The sequence below is a fragment of the Nannobrachium achirus genome (assembly GCF_963921795.1).
Source record: "Nannobrachium achirus genome assembly, chromosome: 7".
NCBI lineage: Eukaryota > Metazoa > Chordata > Actinopteri > Myctophiformes > Myctophidae > Nannobrachium > Nannobrachium achirus.
Window position 1 is genome coordinate 37688962 of NC_137816.1, and position 16199 is coordinate 37705160.

The 16199-nt window shown below is 42.7% G+C and overlaps 1 protein-coding gene across 1 annotated transcript in view; it reads right to left on the reverse strand.

Annotated features, from left to right (window-relative positions):
- Nucleotides 1-16199, reverse strand: part of syt7b (synaptotagmin VIIb) — a gene marked incomplete at both ends in the record, with an annotated part of 148066 nt that overhangs the window by 11505 nt on the left and 120362 nt on the right. The window lies entirely within an intron of this gene.

Genomic DNA, 16199 nt, shown 5'->3' on the forward strand with positions numbered 1-16199 from the left:
ACACACACACACACACACACACACACACACACACACACACACACACACACACACACACACACACACACGTAACCACCTGGATTAAAACCTGGTTCTCCTGCATGGTAAACCTCGGGCAAGGGACACATCAGGCTTAATGATCTTCAGACTCTGCTACATTAAGCCCCTTTGACTCACCTCCACTGGGAAACCCAGGGTCTAGGTCACCGCATGCAAACTCACACACACACACGCACGCACGCACGCACACACACACACACACACACACACACACACACACACACACACACACACACACACACACACACACACACACACACACACACACACACACACACACACACACACACACACACACACACACACACACACACACTGCACACTCCCGCACACAACTTTAGTCAACAGTTGTGAACAACTTTAAAATAATCAGAGAGAAAGAAAGCGGTACAATGTGTTACATTAAAACACAGACAACAGTGGAAAGGTAAAGGGAACGTTTAACTTTACTCCTAGAGCATACAGCGAACATAACTTGTTTCCAAGCTGGGCGGCGAGCAGGGGGCATGCAAACAACGGACACGATATGCTCACTAAGGCACTATGGCTATAAGGCTCAGAGCAGGAGAATGATCAGTGCTTGAGAGAAGAGAGAGACTGAAAGAGATAGAGTGCCGAGAGGTGAGACACACACACAGAGGGAGTGACAGAGTGCAGGTGATCTGTAAAAACAACGGTTGAAGAAGTAAGATCAGGACAGGGCAGGAGATATGAGCTAAGGAGTAGAGATAGATAGCGTATCAGCAGCGCACAGACAGTGACAGAGTGAAGGAGAGGATCTATCTTTGTTAAGACTTTGAGGATTAATAGAATGAACAATGTGAGGTGTGCTGACTGAAATTAATGTGGGATTGACACATTGACAGACACAAACAACAGAGCGTGAACAGAAACGAGACGAGACGGGAGAGCATGACTGCCTGTAATCACAACAGACTACAGACTATATCCGATTTTAGAAAGAAAGCTCTAAAACATAAAAAGAAAATAAATAAGCGATAAACCCAGCAAGCAAACTGACATGACAAAAACAGCAAAATAGAAGGAATCTGAAGAGGAAGAGGAGAAACAAAGGATATAGATTATATAACGGGGGGGAAAAGAAAGTAGGTGAGTGAGATAATATGGAGAGCAATAAAAAGCAGTCATTATGATTGCACACCTTTGCTTCTTGTGATCTGTCGGTCACGGTAGAACAGTGCAGCACAGATCAAGAGCCGGTTCAACATTACAGTTTATGTTGTATATCTTCTGACAACAATTTCAGTTCATCAGTGCAACAACATCAAGTTTATTTGAATTGAAAGTCAAAATCACTGTGTGTTCTGAGCTATATACTTTGTAATTACACTGTACATCAACTGCAAATCACAAAAGTGAGTGTAAAATATGAACGGTGTACTCATCTGTGGAATTTAGTGTTGACTAGTTTATAAGAAGAAAATTGTCGACGGCACATTGGTTGCTATGGTAGCATTTATTTGAATAGAAATTCAGGCCCAAGGGTGAGGGCTACAGTATTTGATGATCCGATGAGATTAGTGCTTTCTTTTTACACTTGAGGTTCCCATAAGAGTTTTATCTTCTCTCATAAAGGCAATCTTTCATGAAATAAAATAAAAGTTGGCTGCTGCAGATATACAGTAAATGACACTATTTGTTGTGTGGAATTAATCTTTACACTGTTCATTTGACCATGTTAGCATGTGTGTCAGTCACTGTGATTGATACATTTGATTTTAAAAGCTACTCCAATCATTTCTCCTGACAAGGAAACCACTATGACCAGGGCTGCTAATTAATGAGTCCTTGCAAACATGCAGTTAATTTTGTTGTTACAAACCACTCTTATATCTTTATATTCTGAAACCAAAACAGTTGTGTGAGAGCAGGCACTGTAGATCCATTTCCCTTCCAGTACAGGTTCAACTGCATCCATGCCTCTTTTTAAAGAGTTAGCCACTTGCTTTGCAAAGTAGATAAATATATACTTGTCAACTGTGTCACTCTCTTAGGAGTCTATAAATGCTTCCTTCTCGGTCTGGTTGGGCTGTCATGGAGGTCTACTACATCAGCTCCTAATGCATGAGAGACTCCATAAATCTTGAACAATCTAGAACCTCACATTAACACAGCCTGGCAGTTCCTCCATTATTTACAATAGAGCAACATGCTCTGGTACTGCACTATAGTGATCGCTTGGCAATATACCAGCTGAACCCAGTAGCACATGCAATGCCTGGCACAGTTTACATAGAAACTGGAGTCCTCTCTACTGTGTGTGTGCGCAATATATTATGCATGCCCATTTCTTGTGCAGACACTGACTGCTCACTGCATGCTGCAGCACACCAAGGAATATGCTTAATTGTCACATCTGTCTGTGGAATAACCTATTTCACCACATAATGTCAGAGATACACAAAAGCTTTATGGAAGCAATGTAGAAGAAGCTATATGGCAATAGCTAAATGGAAGACAACAAGTGGACAAAGTTGAATGAGCAGTTAATGGAGAAATCGATCATCTTATCAGTCCTATCTCTTCAAGATAAGACAGACAGACTTTCAGACATTGCAGGCAGGGACACAGGAAAATAGATAATGCTAGAAAAACAGGCTGTATGATGGAGGGAGTGCAGTATGCAGGGGCGTCACAAGGGGGGGGGGGGGGGGGGGGGGGGGGGAGTGGGACTGAGTTACTAGGGCCCAAGCTGGAGGGGCCTTAATTATTTTATACTTTAGCTATTGAAAAATAGCAGATATAGAAGCTCACAGCGCGGCACCGAGTGCCATGCTGTGAGCTTGTAGGTCTGCTATTTTTGAAAAGTCATGAAAATGTGTGCAAATCTTTGAATATATGTATTTTTTAAGCAAACATTTGTAACTCATATTTTGCTTCTGGGGGATCTCTGGAACTAAATATTTTTTAGATGGGAGTCCGTGGCCAAATACATATCATTTTGGGGGTCCTTCACATGAAACATTTGAGCACCACTGACATAGAAATATTGTTTTTTTCAAAAAACATTCAAAGACAAATTTTCAATATCAGATCTACAAGCTCGCAGCGTGGCGCGCTGTGAGCTTGTAGATCTGCTATTTTTCAATAGTTAAAGCACAAAATAACGCAGTGAATCCTTGTACCCTACCCAGGGCCCAGAATTTGGTGCGACACCCCTGGCAGTATGACATATAATGAATGCTAATGAAGGCAGCCAGTTGGTCAATTGGTCAAGCAGGCAGCTGAATGCAGTGATCCATCAATATCCTGAATAGCCAGAGAGACGATTTATAAATAAGAAATACGGGGCAAACATAACTCCTTAGATTCTGGTGAGTGAGCTGTATCCTGAAGATGAATAAGTTATTACTGTAACCCAGAGTGTATCCAGTATGAACTGGGTATGTATACATTATCTAGTTGAAACAAGAACAATCAACATCTCCATCGAACAACTGGATTGATCGTTAAAATAAACACAATTTAAACTGAAATACAAATTGTACCCTATAGCCTCCTTGTTCTGGGCATGTCAGGCAAACATTCTGCAGAAATAGGTAAATATTAGCCTCGGAAACCCAGACTTCTTTTGGCGATCGGAAGAAAAAGAAGCCTGGGCGATCGCGTTATGATCACTGTTGTAGGAAGTGTAGAATTTCCTTAACCAATCAGAGTGCAGAGAGCATCGCACCAAATGTGCTGACGTCATGACGCAGCAGCGTTCTCTGCGCTGAGCAGAGGAGCAGAGGGGGTGGGGGGAGGAGAACACATTCTATTGGCTGGAGACTTGCGGAGAGACTCACCGCGCCCGCCCATCTGCCTACACTAAACTGTCCGCGTTAGGTTAGAGTGGGTAAATATTTTCTGTATTTTCAGTGTAGAAATTAGGGTTTTACCACTCATGTAACTACTTTGTTGACACAAAGTATATACAGTAGGAGTAGGGTTTAAGTGGTTAATGATCTGAGAAGATATTGGATGGTCTATTGCAGGAGTTCCCAAACTTCTCAGCTCAAGATCCAAAAGATAAATTTGGTATCCCCGGGACGCAAAGGTATGCAAAAATAGTAATAGTAGAATTAATCACTAAAGCTTACTTTAATAGTCAAAATAGACGATCCAGGAGCATGTGTCACATCGCAACGTGTTGTGAACTACAAAATGCAAGGGTCCCGACTCCCGACCCATTGTTTGGGAAACACTGGTCTAATGCACTACAGGAAGGTGTCCAGTCTGTCCTTCTGGCTCAGCTCAGTGACATGAAGCTACCATGGGAGGCATAAATAGATATGTTGGGGCACTGACTGTGTAGGCAGGACACACATGCACACACACACACACACACACACACACACACACACACACACACACGCACACGCACACGCACACGCGCACACACACACACACACACACACACACACACACACACACACACACAGCTGACATAAGTGGCATGACACAACAGGACGGAAGGACGAGTGACAAGTGTGGGGTCTTCTATGCAAATCACAAACGCACACGCGCACATGCACACGCACACACACACACACACACACACACACACACACACACACACACACACACACACAGCTCAATATCTCATCATGACCTATATGATAATATCCTGCAACCTTATTCTAGGCCAGAGAGGTTTGTGCTGAGAGAAACAATAGCTCCCTTTCCCATCCCCAAAATATCCACAACACTCATCATTTCCTCACAGCATTTGGCATCACTCAAATTTGATGACACACTCTCTCCCGCCATAGCTGCACAATTATGCAAAATAAGGCATATTAACACAAATTTGCATTTACTGTTGATAAAGATGTGCACACATACAGTATACTGGTATGTGGTGCTCAACATCTATCCGCCACCTCTTAAGTACCATGCATAGTAGTACATAAGGACCGCAGGGATACACAAGAAACGGAGGGGGAGAGTGATTTAATCTGGTTGCTCCGTAGGTCCGTACGTAATTGTCTTTCTCCGTAACCTTTCGGACAACACTCAACACGACGGATTAAAACCGATAAAAACGTACGTACACATGAACTACCCGTGGCAAACTTTTGTCAACCGTGGGGGCAGTAGTGAGGGAGAAAGGTTTCGTCTTTTTTTCTGGTCTCCATTTCGTATGTGGAAGTGACCTCATGCATTGCTGTGAGCATAAAAAAATAATAAGAAATACATCACAAAGTAACCAATACGCTGAACAGTGAACACGCTAGGACGCAGACCCGTTGCCAACCTAATCAGCACTCTCTGCCAGCTCTCTCGAAAGCGCCTCTCTCCACTCCCGCGCACGCAATTTTTGCGGTTCTAGGAGTGTTTTTAGTCGGTATTGGGTCAGTTTGGGTGGCTCATTAACTGTCTGCGGCGCCCCCCTTGAGATTGCGCTGTAGGCGGTCGCTTATACCTTAAAGCAACGGCACTGCGTGTCCATGCATGCTCATCCATTTTCCAGTCTTTTTTATATTATACCCAGACAGCACAGTGACTAGCGCCGATGGGAGAGTGTTTTCTGCAAGTCGTTCAATCCGAGTGTATCCAAGGGTGCCTATAAACCTCTCTGTCAACAATGTAGGCGCTATGTAGCATTTGCTCATTGGGAAGATGCATTTGGGTGCCATCTAGTGGATACAGTAAGTACATAGGCTTTATTGAACCGTATGTAACACAGAGACCATACGGAACTATGCATATTGACGCAATTACCGTACGTTCTCTCTCACCCCCAAACGTACACAAAATCAACCATACGTAACTATAAATGGCCCTTTACTCATACTCATACACATACGACATGCATGTACTGTAAACGCAACAACTTTGATCCGCAGTGGTACCGAATTGCTCTACAGGTCCCAACGCAGCACTACAATTAAAGGTAAACTTTTAAAGTATGACAATTTGGTAACAGAATTGTACTAACCACGGGTCCCTTTACCGTGACTACAAGCTAAAACTCAAGAGTTACATCATTTATCCTTTAGGGGTTGTACATTACAGTAACCATGGCTACTGAAGGTTGTACTCACTGTCATGAGCACGTATTTTACTAGGGGTAGCAGACAGTTACCATGGTAACTGGAGTCTTGAAGAAAAGATGGGTAGTAAAAAAACAAGTTGAGGGGCGCCCGCTGGCCTTGCGGTCCAGGCGCATACCACAGGCTCTGATGCCTGACGGCGTGCTGTGGGTTCGAATCCCGATCCCAACAACCCTTGATGTGTGGCACTCACAATCTCTTTCTACTGTTCTATCAATAAAGGTAAAAAAAAACAAGTTGAGGGACTGGTGTCGCTTGCAGAAAATAACTGATATGTTTTTAAACCTTTTCTACCACTGTAAAGCTCCGTACAGACCGGCGAATTAGCGAAGCGTCGCGAATAAGTGAACCAAAAAGGCGAAGTATTCGCGATTCGCCTTTTTTCATTCACAGTTCACACCACAAAGCGACGCGAATATGCGTATAATATTCGCCTAAAAACAAGGGGGTGATATCTGCCTGTAGCCACAGGAGAAAGGAAGAGAAAGGAGAGAGAGGAGAGAGGAGAGAGGAGACGGGGAAACAAATAAAACAATGGAAACTACATCCTCAAGTGATGATGACCTGGCCGTGGTTGTTAGCCTATTAAATAAGAAAAGTGTATAGGTCTTCACTGGCGCACACAACCCATCACATCACAGCAGAGCGTTCACCGCTCCCCTTCCGCCCGTTCTCCTGCATACAGGCAGCTCGCAGCAGCAGCAGTGGTGTAAAGTAACTAAAAGTACATTTACTTGACTAGCGCCTGTACTTGTAGGTATTTGTACTTGAGTCCAATTTCCAGTACTTTCCTTCTACTCCAGTACTCCACAACATTTCTGATCCTATTGTATTTAATACCCAGCGATTTATTTTAAAAGACATTCGAGTACTTTTTCCAAGCAGCCACACAGACGAGAGACACGGAAAAGGAGAAAGAAACACCTTTCCCCTCTGCCTCAAAGCAAAGGGAAGGTCTCTCGACCATGCTCTCTCTCTCTTTAAGTATGATAGAGTGAGCTTGCTTTGACACAGAGAGAGAGAGGAGTTCACCAGCGAATGTTTGCTAAATTCGACACAAGGGCCTTTTCGCTTTTTCGGAATTTGCGTTTGGTGTGGATGCTTCCATTGACTTTATAAGGTTTTAAACAAAAAGCGAATGATACGCTAATTCGCTATTCACTAATTTGCCCCCGGTGTGTACGGAGCCTTAGTCATTAGGCTCTAGTGCCATGGAGTTAGACATACTACACAGTGAATGCCCACAGGGCAAAGGGCCCTGGAGTTTTGAACCTTTCCCATCAGGCTTTGTTAATTTCCACCATACCTACACCATATCCACCCCCGCAACACGCTAAAATGTCCTCCTGCTCCTGAGCATGTGAGCACACGCTAGAGAAGGCTGATTCACTATAAATGCCAAACTCTGTAGAAGAAAAGTGTGTGACAACCTCAAGCCATGCTGTCATACTCGAAACAACAACAAGCAAAGCAATCAACATCAGAATGAATTCTGCACCGCCCTTTTCCTCTCTATTCCTTATAGCCCGGCGGCTACAGAGATAATTGTTCACTTTGTGATACAAGCACCAAATTTTGCACAAAGTTTCCTCTGGACCTACTTTTTCCAAAAAGCAAGTTAGCCACTCAATTAAAAACAAATAGGGTTGGGGTCCCATTCACTTTCTATACAGTAAAATAATACAACAAAATAAATCTGCTTTAAGTAGCAAGTGAGGGGTCAAACTAGGGGTTTTTCATGAGCCTGAATCCAATGCAAGCATTTGTTTTGCACGAAAAACATTCCTTGGGCAGAAAGGCCCCCACAAAAGCGTGAAAACCACGGTGAAAAGTGATGACTCATCACTAAACCATAGTGTTGTGGTGGCCTTTCTAGCCCAAGGAATGTTTTTTGTGCAAAACAGATGCTTGACCCCTCACATGCTATTTGAAGCAGATTAATCTTTTTGTATTATTTTACTGTATAGAAAGTCAATGGGACCCCAACCCTATTTGTTTTTAATTGAGTGGCTAACGGCATTGTTCATGCCAAATCTGGTGCTTGTATCACAAAGTGAACGATTCTATCAATAAATTGACTTGTGGCCGCTTGACTATTACAGGTCTATCAGCAGCAGTCCAGGTATTAGATGGGACAGAGTCTCACTCCTCACGACATTGAAAGACTATAAAACACTGCACACACTACGCACACAGGCTCACACGCACGCAGGCAGGCAGGCATGCATGCACGAACGCTAAGGCTGGGCAATATATCGATATTGAGGTATCAACATGAAATGTTTAATTTATAATGTTTTAATATTGTGTTTTTTTATTGTTTTGTATTGTAACCTCGGCTACATTGAAAATGAGGGCTTGCCCTCAACTGTACTTCGAGTATAAATAAAGGTGATGATGATGAGGTATGCATATCGATGAAGACAGCTTGAAATGAGTTATTGGTGTATGTGTCAAATTAATTAACAGACACACTATGCATGCACATGCAAAAAAGCAGTCCATCTGTAACCAGGTGTGGTGATTTAAAAAAAATAGCAGATCTACAAGCTCGCAGCGATCTGCTATTTAGATCTATTATCTATTTTTCAAAGGTTAAAGCACAACATAAATGTGCAGTGAATCCTTGTACCCAGGGCCCAGAATTTGGTGCAACACCCCTGTCTGCATTCCTATAGAAAGTGAGCGTAAGGCGGAGTTTCGCTCCAGATGACGTATTTCCCGTCGCCATCCTCGAGGGACGTCACTTATAATAATAATAATAAGTGCACTACAACGTTTACACAACCTCCATGACGATCCTATTACTGTATGTATTGAGATAGATTGTTGTAGGCTACAACAGTTATCATCAAAATAAACCATATCAAAGTGTGCGGGACATTTCTCTCTCAAAATAACAACTTTTCTAGTGTTATTTCTTATCCTGGTAAACATCATGGGTCTGTCCCTTGTTCAGCCATGTCAGATATATTTTCTCTTTAAACAAAACCGTTTGCTCAATCTCATTGTAGGCTATATCCTATAATATATTCAATAGATATATTTTTATGACAGATTTACTGGCCTCAACCTCCCGTGTAATATGTATTAGCCTAGACACTTCAGTCAACTCTGCCACTTTACGCAGATCATCTGAGAGAGAACATTGTGGTCAAGCAAGGATCACTTTGTATTGAGAGAGAGAGGTGCGCTTTCTCTAATTATCCAACAGAAGAGAGAGAGAGAGAGAGAGAGAGAGAGAGACATATGCTCAAGCCTATAATATATTAAATAGAAATATATGTGTTATGCCAAATTACAAAACCAAACCCGAGTGGCCCCGTAATGGTCTTGTCCATTTCCGTCCCGTTCTGATTCCTTTTTTTTTTTTTTTGAGACTTGTGACATTGTCCTGAAATCTGTTTATTTCCGAGGTTCAGAGAGACCCGAGCATTTAGCTTATTATTAGGCTATTAAAAGTCCATGAGTGCCTCTGCCTTTCATGTGGTGAGGTCTACTCAATCTAACATACTGTCTGCAGCTGTGTGAACTGATTGACAGGCACTGTCAGAAGTCAGAGCGGTGTAAACTTTATCATAAATGTAGACTTATTATTGTCAATGCTGCTGGTTGGTTGCCTAGGAATCTATAATATTAACATTGAAACAAAAGCCAGGGAGAAAGGAATGCTTTTAGGCTATTTTCTATCTACAGAGGTAAGTCATTTTCCGTTTAGAGAGAGAAAGAGAGAGAGAAATGGTCGAGTGAGCTTCACTTTGTATTGTAAGACGGCTGTGTTGCATTGCCGATTAAAATATAATCTCTTTAGGCCTAAGCCTATTTATTACATCACAATCGAATGTTGCTTACTTGCATAATGGAGACACTTTTTTTTTTAATTGTAGGCTATTTTATATGTAGTCACTGGAAAAGGTTTCAACATCTGATCTCTCAGTACTGTTGCTTCAATTTTTTTTTTTTTTTTTTTTTTACTGGTCCCCCTCGGCAATGGCGCTGGTTTTGTAGGCCGATAACTCCAAATCGGCCTACAAAACGTCATATGCACGTTCCCTATAGTGCCTTCATCCAGAGCTTTACATTCACCCAGTCACACACACATTGACACACTGACGACTGACAGCTCATGAACAGTAGGGATTAATTGTCTTACTCAAGGACACTTCGACGTGGCAGGGCCGGGGATCGAACAGACGGCTACTCTACCTCCTGAGCCACTGACGCCCCCAATGACAACACTAGATCGAGAGAAATAACCTGAACACTGAAAGCAGCTCTCTACGGTCTTAGCATTGACTGAAAACACTCAGATAGGTAAACATAACAGTTCCACCTAACCCTTCTGTCATGAGCTAAGTATAGGTATTCATTGACAGGCACATGGGCAACTATACAAACAAATCAACAGGAATCCAGGAACAAGGACAAAATGCAGAACAGGTCGATGTCTCCATACAGAGACCTACATACACAAGCAGTTCAAGTTGATAAAATGCAGTCTGTAACAGGCTGCTTGAGTGTGCTCCTGTTTTTGCTGTCTGCACAGTACAATCCCCATGTTAATTTGCCTTTGAGAATGTAATAAAGGACTATTTCCCAAAATACATGTATTTATTTTATGTAGAAGTATAACTGTCATGTATGAGAACTAGCTTTCTTAACAGTTTATCTGGAGATGGCACCTACACATCTACATGTCTTCTGATCAGAGTTTTTTTTTTTTTTTTTTGCCATGTATAACTAGTTTGAAGACAGCGAAGAGCAAAAACAATATCAAATGTGAAGGATAGGACTGTTCAATTGCCAGCAAATTGTCACATTCTAGCTCCAGGCTAAATTTTAATTGGTCCTTTGACTTACTCTGAAAAGAGGGGAAATGGGGGGTGGGGGGGAGTATCATTACTGTAAACAAATGTATATTCAGAAACCAGGTTGATGGCAGGGTGTTATTACAGAGACATGCAGCAAAGTATAACTTTTTGTCTCTTCCATTGTTCTATTTTACTCTAGTTCTGTCAAGCTGCAGCCTATCTCGCTGCATCCATGGAGCTGAGTTTCCTGGTAAAACTAGAAACTAGATTGCTTTGGAGAATATAATTTATGTTTAGATAATAAAATAAACATCCTTTGAATTAATGTTTATAGAGGTATAGTGTTACATAGATGTGGCATTAATGTGAATTAAATTATATTATGTTGTCTTTTGATGAAAAATAAAAATGAACTTGATCTCATGGAGGAAATTCAGGCACCAGAGACAAACAGTCAAACAGTCAAAGTTACAGATACAGGACAAAAAGTACAAGAGGTACAGAAGAATAACTTTACAATAAAGACACCCTCAAGCACAGACCACAGGTAACGTTACAGGTGACAGATTGGATGTTACAATAGTCACACAACATCCTAATATAATGCTACTATGTCACAGAGGCGTCCATGTGTTTCCCAATGACCCTATAAGCGCGACGGTGGGGGCACGGGAGGCTGCAAGGGAAAGAAGCGATTGTTTTCGGTGATGACGACGGAGGCTCAACGCTCAACGCGGCGACTCGCTCGCTACCGCTCGCTCGGCGGTGTCTCACGTGGCTCATGGTCGCATGAGCCAACTCAGCGCCGTTACCGAGTTATGTGCCGTTATGGACAGAATAGTAAATCTTCGTCCCCCCGATTTGGCACCTCTGCGCGGTCCAAGTGCATAGGCTACTGAATACAGCGAAGCGCTCCCTACTAGGGATGGCCAAATGGAGATTTTTTCTTAACCGATAACCGAAAGGCCTTATCAGTTAATTAACCGTTAACCGTTAAGGAAATGTGTTCAAAAATGCGCTATTTTTGCGATTTAAAAAGGGAAAATACACCCGTTTTTCCCCATAATAAAGTGCCATATTTACACATTACAAACAATAAAACTAGGAGAAACAAGAATACAAATGTTTTCTAAGAGAAATGTGTTTTTTCAAAGAAACCGTGGGATTGAAATGATCAATCTGTAATGTGATGCGCTTTCGCCAGGCAGTGACGTGCGCACATACAGCAAAGGGGGCTGGAGCCCTTAACTTTTATCAACAGAATTGTCCACCAAAAGGCCCTTCAGCCCATGCCTCTCTAACATTCTGTGCACTGACTGCACTCCCTGGCTATCGCCTAACAAAACATCCGCAGCGAGATGCTCGCATGTAGAGCAATAACTTTCAATCGTATGGCTTTTGGAATGGTTGAATCGGCTAAACGTGATGTCAATTTCATTCATTTTCTTCTCTCTCGGCCGTGTTTTGTGTGTGCTGATGCAGCGATCATTGAATTTGCGACTCTGAGCCGTGTTATTTTCGCATATCCTAGGCTACTCTGTAACCAAGACGACTTAAGCGTTCCTCACGTCGTCAACATGTAACATTAGAACGTTGAGTTTTAAGCTCTTCTTAACGGGATTCAATGTGACGGGGGTCTGTTTTGTAAAATCCAATCGACGACTGAGCATTTGTTGAATAAGTCAGCGTGTACGACTCCAAAATCAAGCAGCGTCGCAGCCTCGCAGTTGCGTGAATGGATGTTACACAGACATCGGTGTCCCAGAAATGTGTGACTACAGGCTACAGCGCGTATATAGTTGCATGGTTGATGACTTGATGTTGCGTATATATTGGTGTACGGGGCTTTTGGTGTGACACATGGGTTGATTTCCTTTTTCTTTTCTTTCTTATCGGTCAAAATTGACCGTTAGTGCTTACCGGTAACCAATTTCTTATCGGTTTAACGGTAACGGTTAGCCGTTGGCCATCCCTACTCCCTACCTCCTTGCCCACCACTGGCCCCCACCGTTGTGCTTGGGTTCATTGGGAAACGCCAGGTCGCGTCACAGGGAGTCAGTGACCGTGGCCCTTTGCATGCCTCGACGTTATACATTCTCAGAGCAAACGGGACACCTTTGGTGCTGAAAAACCAACCATACTGTCGACAGGCCAGGCGCCGCCTAATTTATTTCTTGTTCATTAGTCAATGGATCATTCAACAGGAAAACTAGAAGCTTAATTGTAGTGCTCGCAACTATCATCCATTTAGTTCTCCAGCATTCTGCTCCAATAATAGAGCTGTCAGTTAAAGTGGTGCATGCCCTCCTATTTGTCTTGTCCTGTGAATGCAAACCATCCAGTGGGAGTAAGTAGGGGGCAAAAGTAACACACTCAATAATTCTAATCAGAAACAAGCTAGAGGGATGAGAATTCTTCTGCACATGCTCAGTAGGGTCCTCTCTCTGTCTATCAACTGTTTTCAACATAAACAGATTTTGAGGAGTAAAAGTGCTTTTTTGAATGTACAGATTTTCCTTTTGCTGTCTAAAGTTTAGACTTTAGACTTTAGACACCTATTTACACCTACCGGTATGCTTATCTAGGAGTTTCTAGCTAGGATAGGAAAATGTGAATAGTGTTGTCCCCGACTCCCCGGTCTCCCTATACTCACAGCCAATTGCCAATGTGAGCGACACAGACAAACACAAAGATCTTTTAGTCTACAGACAGGAGGAGGACAGATTAATTGCTCTGCCATGTATCCTAGTTAGTGATGGAAAGTATCAATTGCACCCATTATAATAAGCACTTTTCTAAGTACTGTACCCAAAGTCACTTTACATAAAAGAAAAAGAAGGAACTTAATTATGCTATGTAATTTCAAGTTCAAGTCAATCAAAATCAAGTAACAAAAGCAACTATGATTTTTGATATTCTTGTGTCTTGTGATGAGCAAATTTGAAGTTTGCTCACTCAGTACCTTTTTCATTTGGTTTGGCACAATGTAACACTTTAGCACTAAGCGTGTGAGCTACAGGCTATCTTTAACTCAAAGTAATAGTTATTCTAGGAATAAAAAACAAAGGTGATTTCTTTTACCACCTTCAACCGCTATTTTGGGCATGTCATTATGAGCGCAAATATAATATAAAGACATTAAAATAAGAAATATATCTCTATAAGACCGCCTGAGTTGGATAGAAGCATTACAGTGGGCACTTTCAGATCTAGAAGCCAACGAGCACTTTTACTTTTGTACTTTAAGTATATTTTGATGCCGATACTTTTGTACTTCTATTCAAGTACATTTTGAATACTTCTACTTGTAACAGAGGTTATCTTCATTGCAGTATTGATACCTTTATTTAAGTAAAACATGTGAGTGCTTTCTTCCATCAATGTGACTAAGTATAAAATATGGCACAAGTTATTACTGTAAATGCATAGACATCTATACTATAATTTTGCGAATGTCTGAGTGAGTGTCTGAGTGAGTGTCTGAGTGTCTGTCACAGCGTTTCTCCTCAGTGGCTGGAGCAATTGATCTGAAATCGCATCACCATAAGCATATGAACACACCTGACATAACTGTGAAGCCCGTTTGTCACTTTCACAAATCGTATGCTGTATATTAGCATTTTTATGGTGTATCTACTATCTATTCTGCATCTAGCGTGAGGCACATCTATTCTGCATCTAGCTTGAGGCAAAATGTTTAACCAGCTCTGTGTGTGTGTGTGTGTGTGTGTGTGTGTGTGTGTGTGTGTGTGTGTGTGTGTGCAGGCAGGCGGGTGTGTGTGCAGGCGGGTGGGCGGGCGGGCTGGGGGGGGGGAACAGTATCTCTGTAGCCATTAAACGAAACGGGTTTCTTACATTGATGCTCCTACATCATGCAAGCACCAGTTAAAGTTACTTTCCATCCCTCATATACTGTGTGCACAGTGCACATCCCATAACCCACACACTGCACATCATTTTGGAGCTCATATCTTTGAACGGGTAAGGGCTAGTAGACATAAACTGAGAGTAGAAAACACATCCCTGTCAATTATTCGAGAGAGACAGACAGAGAGAGCGACAGAGAGAAAACAGAAAGGGATAGAGAGAAAGCATGTGTCTGTGTGTAAATTAGCAGTCACGACAAATTACAGGTATGAGTTGTGTTGCTGAGAGTAAGTAAACATTCATATGTAAGGGTCTGGGCACTTGCGTATACTATAGGCACATGCCTGTTGGTACGAGCTGCATAATGTGCACGTGTGTCCAGGGAGAAATCTCATTCCCCATCCCTGATACTCAGCCATGATGCTAATGTGTCCATGTGCCTGGCCGGCCTGACAGTCATTTACTTTAACAGCGGCGTGCTGCGCTGACATCATCCCATCTCACAACCACAGTCAACAATCACCCCGCACCCCCCCCCCTCCCCCAGGGGACACAGGATTAGATGAATAAAGAGATAGCGGGTTGGTGGAGAGCATAGGGTGGGGGGTGGGGGTTGGGGGACCGACACAAGGGAGAGGAAAGTAAGGAAAAAAGCCATAATAGATAGTTTCAATAAAACACAGAGGAGAGGCTCCGAGAGATGGATGATGGATCAATGTGGACGATGCATACGACAGGTAAGAGACAGGAGGATGAGTGGAAAGCACAAGGTGAGCATCGGGAAGGTTGCGGGAAAGGGGTGGGGGGTTGAGGGGGCAGGATGACAGGCACGTGCACACATAGACATCAAAGGGGGCTTGAGCCCCTGCCCTTTTATCTGTCTGTAAAAAGTGCCCTTTCCAGACCATGAATGCAGTTTTTACAATGGTGAAAGAAATGCAAATGCCCTCTTTCCATGCCATACCTGAAGGCAGCATTCAAGAGAATTGCCTTGTCCAAACTCTCCTGAACTTGAACACAGCATCTTATGTTGAAATAATACGATTTGCCCTCTCTGTGTGAATGAATCCATGCGGTTACACCACATCTCCAGTTTTGACTTCATTATGCTTAGTTCAGTGTGGTGTCACTCGCCGAAAATAGCCGACCTCCAAGACCTTGTGAGCTTGGAGGTCTGCTATTTTCGATATTTTCACCAAAAGGGCCCTTTTAGAAATTTCAGCCCCTGCCTCTCTAAAATTCTCTGCACGTCCCTGGTGGGGTGGATTGATGAGCCGGTAGTTTTTCACAGAGCAAGGCAGCCGTGCGACAAAAGTATAAATTGGTCCTAAGAGCAGGGCCTGGCTCGGCAGTGTGTATCCATAAACATATACATGTAGGGGACTGACTGATCACACAATGCCCC